The 9,107-nt window shown below is 38.6% G+C and overlaps 1 long non-coding RNA gene across 1 annotated transcript; it reads left to right on the top strand.

Moving 5' to 3' along the window:
• The first annotated feature begins 2,222 nt into the window (after positions 1 to 2,222).
• Positions 2,223 to 9,107, top strand: LOC120787262. Its single transcript, XR_005706892.1, has 3 exons — positions 2,223 to 2,278; positions 3,327 to 4,477; positions 9,088 to 9,107. It is a non-coding gene; the product is annotated as an uncharacterized LOC120787262 (long non-coding RNA).

Below are 9,107 nucleotides of genomic sequence, written 5' to 3'. Positions count from 1 at the left end.
GTGCAACTCTTTTCTTTTGTATCACGGTCACTAAAATTACACAGCTAGTGCAAATTAGGGCTGGATGAAAAAAACATTTCCGATTAATCTGATTTTTCATTTGAATGATCCGGTATTGATTCTTAACATCCCAACACTGATCTTTGCATTTGCAGCTTTCTCAGTAAACGTGCATCTGTGCTAAGTGTTCTGTGTATGCAGTGGTTACTTGTAAGTGGTTCAGTTAGGGCTGCACCATATGTTAAATGTCTACTTTGTTGCAATCAAATTATTCCAACGTGTGGATGTGAATGTGGACGTGAATAGTTAGTCCATGTAGACCCGCTGCCGTTTACAGGACGGTCACGCATTAGGATGGTTAGCTGACTTTGGCTTTCTCGAATCTAGAGATCGTATCCACGGGAGGGATAGACTGCAAGAAAAACTCAATGATATGATGTCTGTTTGTGTTTGTTGAAGAGATATTATTTCTGACTATGAGATGCGAGGCCGTGGATGCCGAATGAGCAGTGTGTGGATTGTACTTATTGAGTCTGGCCCTGCCAACGAGCTAACTACAGAAATGTACGGGCTTAAATTAGTTTCAATAAGATTTGAGCTTGTAAAGGGATGTTTGAAAATCCACCTTAGTAAACCTGTAAAATAAATTGACATGAGACATTCAAGTTTGATCGTGTGTAGAAAACATTTGAATTTGTTTTTTGTTTTTTTTAAACTGAATAAAATCTTGGAGGAAATGGAATCGGGGTTGAGGTTACACAGAGACACTGTGGGGGAGGGGGGAGTGCTTTTGTTGAACATCTGTATACAGATACGAAGCAATAAGCTGTGCGTAAAACTCAGCGCTCAAAGTTCCCACACTGTGTGTGACGCTGAAGTTACAAGTAAAAGGTTTTTTCCGTCTTCACACCTGAATCTGATAGGACAGTGACAATCCAATCACAAGGTAGAGTCTACTTGTCCAATCGAACGTGTAGTAGACTTTCAAGATGGCTGACCAAGTGAGCTCTTGCGTGATCCAGGTGGGTTTAATTATATTTGATGATGCTGTAGAAAATAATGGTAAACGTTTCATGTGCTGTGTGTGTATGCAGAGGTGTCTTTGCTTAACCTAATATCATTTGTTCAGTTTTTTAAACAAATACAAGAATTGAAATCAAACGATTCTGGACTTTGTGAATCAAAATCAAATTGAATTGGGAGACAATGCCCATATCCAGCCCTAGTACAGACTTGACAGTGAATTGGGTTTCGGGGTCACTCAAGATCTGAATTTTCAGCACACATCCATCCAAAACTCCTGGGGCTACTACAACACTGATTGATGGTTTTTTTTTTTTTTTCCCCTCTCCTTCTCTGGAGTACAAACCTCACTTTACCGTCACCAGTCTTGTCACCATGTACACCTATCAAACATTTAAAATGTTGCCTGTGGTCTAGAGGCAGGAAGTTAATATTTTGATACTTTGAACACAATGCGATCTTCTGTTAGACCATCCTAAACCAATACTGGTCTCTGCTGTCAGTGGTAAAGCTCAAATCATGCTTGTTTATCTTGAAGAACTTACTTACTACTTACTTAACCTACTTACTACTAAATGTACCATAAAACAAATTTACATCTATAACATGTGTTGCTCAATGAAGGACAAATAATTGAACTTGTCGATAGTTATTTAAGGATCTAGTATCACCAGGATGATATAACTATAAAGGAATGGAACCATACTTTGAAACTAACTATAGTGTAATACATCCCCAAAGTTTATGTAAAGATGCCTGGGACTAAGTTTGCTTTTTTGTGGGTGTGTGTATGTTTGTTGAGACCCCCTAGGTGATGCCTTTCCAGTCCCCCGCACCCCAGAGTTTGAGAAGACCCCCCAGCTGTCGGCCAGGGAGAGGAGGAGGCTGGCCAAACAGTCACAGCACCCTCTGGTACACTTTTTCTTTTTTTTTTTTACCCACCAATACACACCTGGCAGGTTACTTATGTGTTATGGTGTATCCTGTGAGCTCTAAAGCTACAGTTAAGTGAGCTACAACCTTTATTATTATTATTATTATTATTATTATTATTATTATTATTTTTAAATCATGAAGTCTTATTGTTATGTCCGGTGGTTGGTTCAGGAACGAGCTGCTTCCAGCCAGTCCACTGGCCAAGATGACTACTCCACTCACACAGGTAACAGGCTGCAGCAGGAGCAAGGAGGTGAAGGAACGAGCCGGTACAGGACAGGTCGTCTGATGGCTCTCAGTCGTCGTGGATACACTGCCGGTGCGACTTGAAAGACTAATTTCTGTTGGTCCTTATGTTTTGTATACATATAGTGCATTCCTAAAGTATTCAGACTCTTTCACTTCCTTCACATTTTGTTATATGTTGCATCCTTATGCTAAAATCGTCCCTCATCAATCTACACTCAGTACCCCATAGTGACAGGAAGAGTCCTGGTTGTTCCAAACGTCTTTTATTGAAGAATTATGGAGGCCACTCTGCTCTTGGTAACCTTTTCGATGCAGCAGAATTATTATTATTATTATTATTATTATTATTATTATTATTATTATTTTATTTATTTATTTATTTATTTATTTGGGTAGCCATTCAGCTGTGCCTCAAAACAATCCTGTCTCGGAGCTCTGCAGACAGTTTCTTCATCCGCATGGTTTGGTTTGCTCTGATGTACGTTGTCAGCTGTGAGGCCTTATATAGACAGGCGTGGTTCTTTCCAAATCACGTCCAGTCAATTGACTTTACCACAGGTGGACTCCAATCAAGGTGTAGAAACATGATCAAGAGAAATGGGAGGCAACTGAGCTAAATTTCAAGTGGCATAGCAAAGGGTCTGAGTACTTATTTCAGTGTTTATTTTTCCATTTTGACTTTTTTAATAAATTTGCAGACATTTCAAAAATTCTGTTTTCACTTTGTCATTATGGGGTATTGAGTGGAGATTGATAAAATGTGAAGATAGTGAAGGGGTATGAGTACTTTCTGAATGCAAGATGTTTCAGTTTTGTTGTATTAAAAGAAATATCAGGAGTATTTTTCATAGATGTCTGATTAAATGTCTACATTAGAGCTTTAATGGGTTTCAAAAGCCCAAAAGTCATTATATTCAGCCAGTATTCAAATAACCATGGAAACGGTTTATTCTAGTTGGATAAAGAATTGGTCACCATTTTACGCAACAAATATTTATGTACATACCAAACACTGAGTTCTGCAGTAGTCCATGCAGGGTGATGCTCTAATGAAAGGCTTGGTTTTAAGATGTAATACTATTAGTGTTTGACTCTGACTCCTTGCTCCTGTTCTTCAGGACCAGGGGATCGGTCTGATGACGACTCCTTCCCTCCTCAATTTTCTCTCCACAATCTTAACCATCCGAGCTCCGTAGAAACTGTCGCCACAGATCCCTGGATGCGGCCAGGAACATCGGACACACTGAAATGTTCGGACCGTCCATCGAGGAGGGAGTGGTTGGCAACATAGGACCGACCCTGTTGCTCAAACCTGAGAGGTTCCTCGTACTTTTGGAAGTCAGTTGTACCACAGACTTCCCTGTCTTTGAATTATGAGACTAGGACGGGTTTTAACTCGTGGCTTTTGTGACAAATGGATGCCAGTATGAATGACAAATGATACCTGTTATGTACTTTTATTTGACCAATGACTAAATTATGTTTTAAATAAATGTATAATTATAAACTGTAGGGTGATACTTTGCATCCTTTGACAAGCCATCACAGCCTCAACTCTACAAAAGTTTAACGTGATGTTTTCCAACACATTACTTTTATAATATTTAAGATCATACATAGTTTGATGATCTCTGCGATATCTTTCTGGTCAGCAGCCAAATTAGCTTAGCTTAGCTTAGACTGGAAATTGGGGAGGGACTGTTAGCCTGTCTCTTTCAAAGGTAACAAAATCAGCCTACCAGCACCTCTAAAGCCGACTAATTTACATGTCATCACTGTTTTACATGTTTATGTCACTTTTGTTTTAGTCCATACACAAATGTCAGGCTGTGGTTGGTGACTATGTGCTGGACTGTTTCTTCGCTAGACACAGTGACTTCCTGTCAAGATATAGTAAATTGTATATTTTCCAAAATGTCCAACTATTCCTCTAACTCATTAATGACTAAAAATTATATTTAGTATGTTGAGGAGAAGCCCCATTGATTTGATTTTAATTAATGAATTTTCCTTAAGAGGTGGAGACACAGAATTTGCTGTGGAAACTGTCGACATTTTGCTACATGGCAAAATCAACATTTTCGACAACACACATTTATCATGCCTTAATTGGTAGACAAATTAGATTTTCTCTCGGGTAGGTTCTCTGAATTTTCTCGAATTCAGCGGCGAAGGGTGCTTTGGCAAAGTTGCTAAAGGTGTGAATTTAATCACAGCACAGGACGTGGCCCTCAAGATCTTGAAAACCGAAGAAACCGCTAAAAGAGAGGTAATTTATTTAATGCGGGATAAATTTTACCAATTTATCCCGTGACGATTTGGATGACATATACTGTTACATTTTTAACTTAAGTATATTTTTGTGACTACTTTGAAGGACGTTGAATACAAGACTTTTGAACTGGATTCTTTTTACATTATTGTATTAGTACAGTAGTTCTGTTCAAGGTTTCTACCTGTTAAAAGGGAGTTTTTACTGGCTGCTGTCGCCAATTGCTTGCTCATGGGGCAATGTCGGGTCTCTGTAATTATAACTATAAAGAGTACGGTCTAGACCTGCTCTATATGAAAAGTGCCCTGAGATAACCTCTGTTATGATTTGGCGCTATATAAACAAAATTGATTTGAATTGAATTGCATTGAATTACCCTGACTTCAGTATCTTAAAACACCTGCTACCACTGATTATATCCAGGTGTCAAATCACTGAGGCAGCTGTGACAGTGAAGGCAGTTCAGAAATCCAACAAATCTGAGGCTGCAAAGTACAAAAAGCATTTATTTTGGAATCAATAGACATCTTAATTGGTTCAGCAAGGAAACATTTGAAGGACAGTGGATTTTGTTATGGACAGCCATTCCTACCTAAATACATAATACTTAGTTATTTATCTATAAGGTCATTAAACACCTTGAAATCATGCTAATTTCAGCATGAATGACTCAATATATTCAAACTAATTGTGGTGTTTATTTCACTCATGAAGAGAGCTGTGAACTGTTAAAAAAATTAGATTACAAAAAGGCTGAATTTTTTTTTGCCTATCCCGCAATAAAAATATATTTTTGGGACATAATATGGACTTGTGATTCTGCCAAGAAACAACTGGATTATATCTCTTTTCCTCTCAACAGAGAGAGAGATTATGACCAATCATAGTAAAATCATTCACAATTGGGCACAAGTCTGTCAGCTCTAAACATAAGCACACACTACTACTACTACTTTAGAGGAAAGTTTAACCTAATCTGTCAGTGGTCAACCTATCCCCCGAGATAATTCCCGATAGTAAGCCCCCATTTGTCGTAGCAATGCAGCTGTTGGCCAGTTTGTTCTTACAAAATACTTTTTTGGTTAAAACAATCAACATTTCAGACTAGAGTTTCAATGCAAAGCCACAAGTGGTGCAAGTTAGAAGAACAACTGGTGAGAGAGGTGCTGGGCAGCCATATAACAACCAGACTGACAGTTTACAGATAACCACCATTTTAACACCACAAGCCGCACCATGCAGATTGTTTTGCGAGACATTTAGTCTGAATAAAAATAAAGACATTTACATGTGCACCCAACACCCTGACAGCAGTTAAAACTCAGGTCAGCTACTTTGTTGTATTTTAAAGGAGGAGCTCAACTTTCTGGGAAAATCAGCTTGTTCACGTTCTCGTTGAGAGTGAGATGAGAAGATTAATACCAATCTCATGTCTGTATGCTAAATATGAAGTTACAGCCAGCAGATGACTGGCTTATCTGAGCATAAATGCACCACCTCCTCAAAAATAGTCTAACACATAGCCCTTTGTAAAACTGTGGTCTAAAATAATATTTATGTCCAGACTTCATAAATTGATGCAGGTAGCAGTTATGACTACAAGCTTTAGCTCAGCTTTCATTTTGGTGCCCTAGTTACACAGACTTTCAAATGTTTAAAGGAATATTTTGATATTTTGGGAAAAACGCTTATTGCCCTTCTTGCTTAGAGACTCTCACATCTGTTCAAAATGAAGCTGGAACCAGCAGCTGGTTAGCCTAGCTTAGTGTAAACAGGTGGAAACAGCTACCCTGGTTCTTTCCAAAGGTAAAAAAATCACCTACCAGCACCACTAAAGCTCACTAATTAAGACATTATATCTGTTTTGGTTTAAATTATTCAAAATCCAAAGTGTTAAAACCTGAATTTGTGGATTTATGGAGGATTACAGCTGGACCTATTTCCCGACAGGAAGTGGTGGCATCCTGGAGTCTCCACTGGTTTGCCCTGCAAGAGTCTTGTCATCCCTAAGTTAGCTCAAATAAGCTAACCTGCTGCTAGCTGTAGCTTCATACTGAACAGACAAACCAGTCAGTTCAAACCAGTTTCCAGAACTGTAAATTCTTACTTTTAGTTACCGGTCAATGATATCTCATTTGAAAAATGTAGTCCTGCAGGTCGATACTGAACCTGCACTTCATGTAAATCTGAGTTGACTCAGTTTCCTCCAGCATGGCACATTACATTAAACACTGCTTTGTGACAACCAGGTCCAACAGTCAACACCGTATTTTGACAGCCAATTAACGTCAGCCAGTAGCTAGAAACATTGTAATGCAGGTGGCTCTACTGTATTGCTGATGATTGAAAACAAAGGGCTCTTGTGTTATTTATTCCAAAGTCACCCGGGGTTCAGGGAATATTCTTCCCTCTGGAAACATTGCTGCCACTAACACGCCCTCGAAGGTTCCTGGGCTCGATTCATTTATGCCATTAATACAATCTGGCTGCTGGCACCAGGACGAGCTGAGGGGTTGAAGCTCTCTTGCTCCCGTACGCTCAATACACACACACACACACACACACTTAATGACCAGATAGACTGAAGTGAGAATTAATTATAAAAAAAGTTTTCCAATACACTTTTGGGGAAAAAAGATGAAAAATGTAGCTCGATGACCATGAGTTTCCATGCATTTCTATGGGAATGGCTTAACTCTGATGAACGAATGAACCCTGTCCCTTTTTGTGTTGTCTCAACACACACACACACACACACACACATACACTAAAAAAGCACACGCACGCACACATTATGACTACGAATACGGCAATTCTTTTTATTATTATACTATATAAACATCTTGAAATCTTTACAAAAGATTGATTACATTCAACTGCAGTTCAAAATATCTGACTTTAAAATTGAAAAGCAGTGAATTTCAAATGTTATGCATAAAATATTTCACAATTCAGTAGTTCACCAACAGTATTCCATAAACTCATGCACAGTGTAATTATGAGGACTATTTAACGTCAAAACCTTAAATTGCACAATTGTAAAGCAGTTTGATTGATCATCCACAACAGTGTTCAGCAATTCTTTGCTTGGTGACAGCTCCTTATCTGGGGGTGGAAGCCTCTCTTGCCTTTCTTCATGACAGCATGTGAGCTGAATTTATGAAGCCAGAATTCTCTGGAGCAAAAGGTGTAAAGTCTGAACAAAAGAAATGACTGACCTACTGTACATATGCTCTGTGTGTGTGTGTGTGTGTGTGTGTGTGTGTGTGTGAGAGAGAGAGAACTACTGCATTCTGCTATAAACAGGTAAACAAAGGTAACTATGGCTAAAACAGACCATTAAACGTGGCGACAGCCATAGCTTTAAAAGACTTATAATTAGAATGCTTATACTTGAAATACACATTGGATAGAAAGTGATCAACTGCATAAATCAGAAATGAACAATTTGTCTGTAAACCAAGTGATTGTCCTTCATTCTTCAGATAAAGGATTAGAATGGAATCTTCCTCTAATAGAATAGAATCTTGTTCTATTGTGGTGTCATCAAGAGCTGGTCTGTTTACCTTCAGGTGAGAACACAGACCAGAGTTAGTTGAAGAAGTTACACTGAAGAAGTAGCACATCTGGAAAAACATTTGTTGCAGCAAAATGTCTTCACGTTCTGATTCAGCCAGCTGTTTGACAGCAGATAAAACTGGTAAGTAAGACTCAACACACACACACACACACACACACACACACAGTGATGAGAAGTAACTAAATACATTTACTCAAGCACAGTGCTTAGGATGCTTGTACTATAAGTATCTAATTTTCATTCTGAAGCTAGAGGTCACTTTGCAGGTTAAGAGTTTGAAACATTTCTAACTTTTTATACTTTAAGTAAATGTTTCCGATAATACCTACCTAGTACGTAACATTTTCAATTCAAGACTTCAAACTTAAATGAGCATTTTTACACGGCAGAGTAACTTCTTCTTGAGAAAATGATCTGAATGCTGAAGATCAGTGTAGCATTTGATCACGTTCTTTCTCATTCGGTATATGTTGCTCTTCTCATTCTTTGGGAATATCACTGAAGAAGTCATTGGCCATTTTCAGTATATCGGACGTAATATTCTTCTTCAATTGGTCGTAGAATGACAACCAAATGTTATTTACATGACTATACTGAATGCTTCAGCTACATTTGTGCATGTTCTGTTGACTGAATGACCCCTGCCGACTCCATGTTGTAACCTTCGCATGTTCTCCTCCTCTCCCTCATGTACTGCTTCTCTGTCCGCGGTAACAGATGAGAAGAAGAAATCAGAGAGCTCTGAGGTGCAAATAAGCGACACACTGTGCAGCAGCACAAGTCGCTACCTCATTAAAGAATTCAGCGGCGAAGGGTGCTTTGGCAAAGTTGCTAAAGCTGTGAATTTAATCACAGCACAGGACGTGGCCCTCAAGATCCTGAAAACCGAAAAGACCGCTAAAAGAGGTAATTTATTTAATGCGTTTTGATAATTAGGTTTTCATGTTTTCTTGCTTATGTTTTGCTTATTAAATGAACTTCATCTAGAATGCTAAGTACCTATGTCATTTTCCTATTTTCCCCACAGATCAAAATGCTTGAAGCAGT

This window comes from Xiphias gladius, unplaced genomic scaffold, assembly GCF_016859285.1.
Source record: "Xiphias gladius isolate SHS-SW01 ecotype Sanya breed wild unplaced genomic scaffold, ASM1685928v1 HiC_scaffold_1323, whole genome shotgun sequence".
Classification (NCBI taxonomy): Eukaryota; Metazoa; Chordata; class Actinopteri; order Istiophoriformes; family Xiphiidae; genus Xiphias; species Xiphias gladius.
The sequence above is the reverse complement of the archived record's forward strand: the minus strand, read 5'-3'. Positions and strand labels throughout refer to the sequence as shown.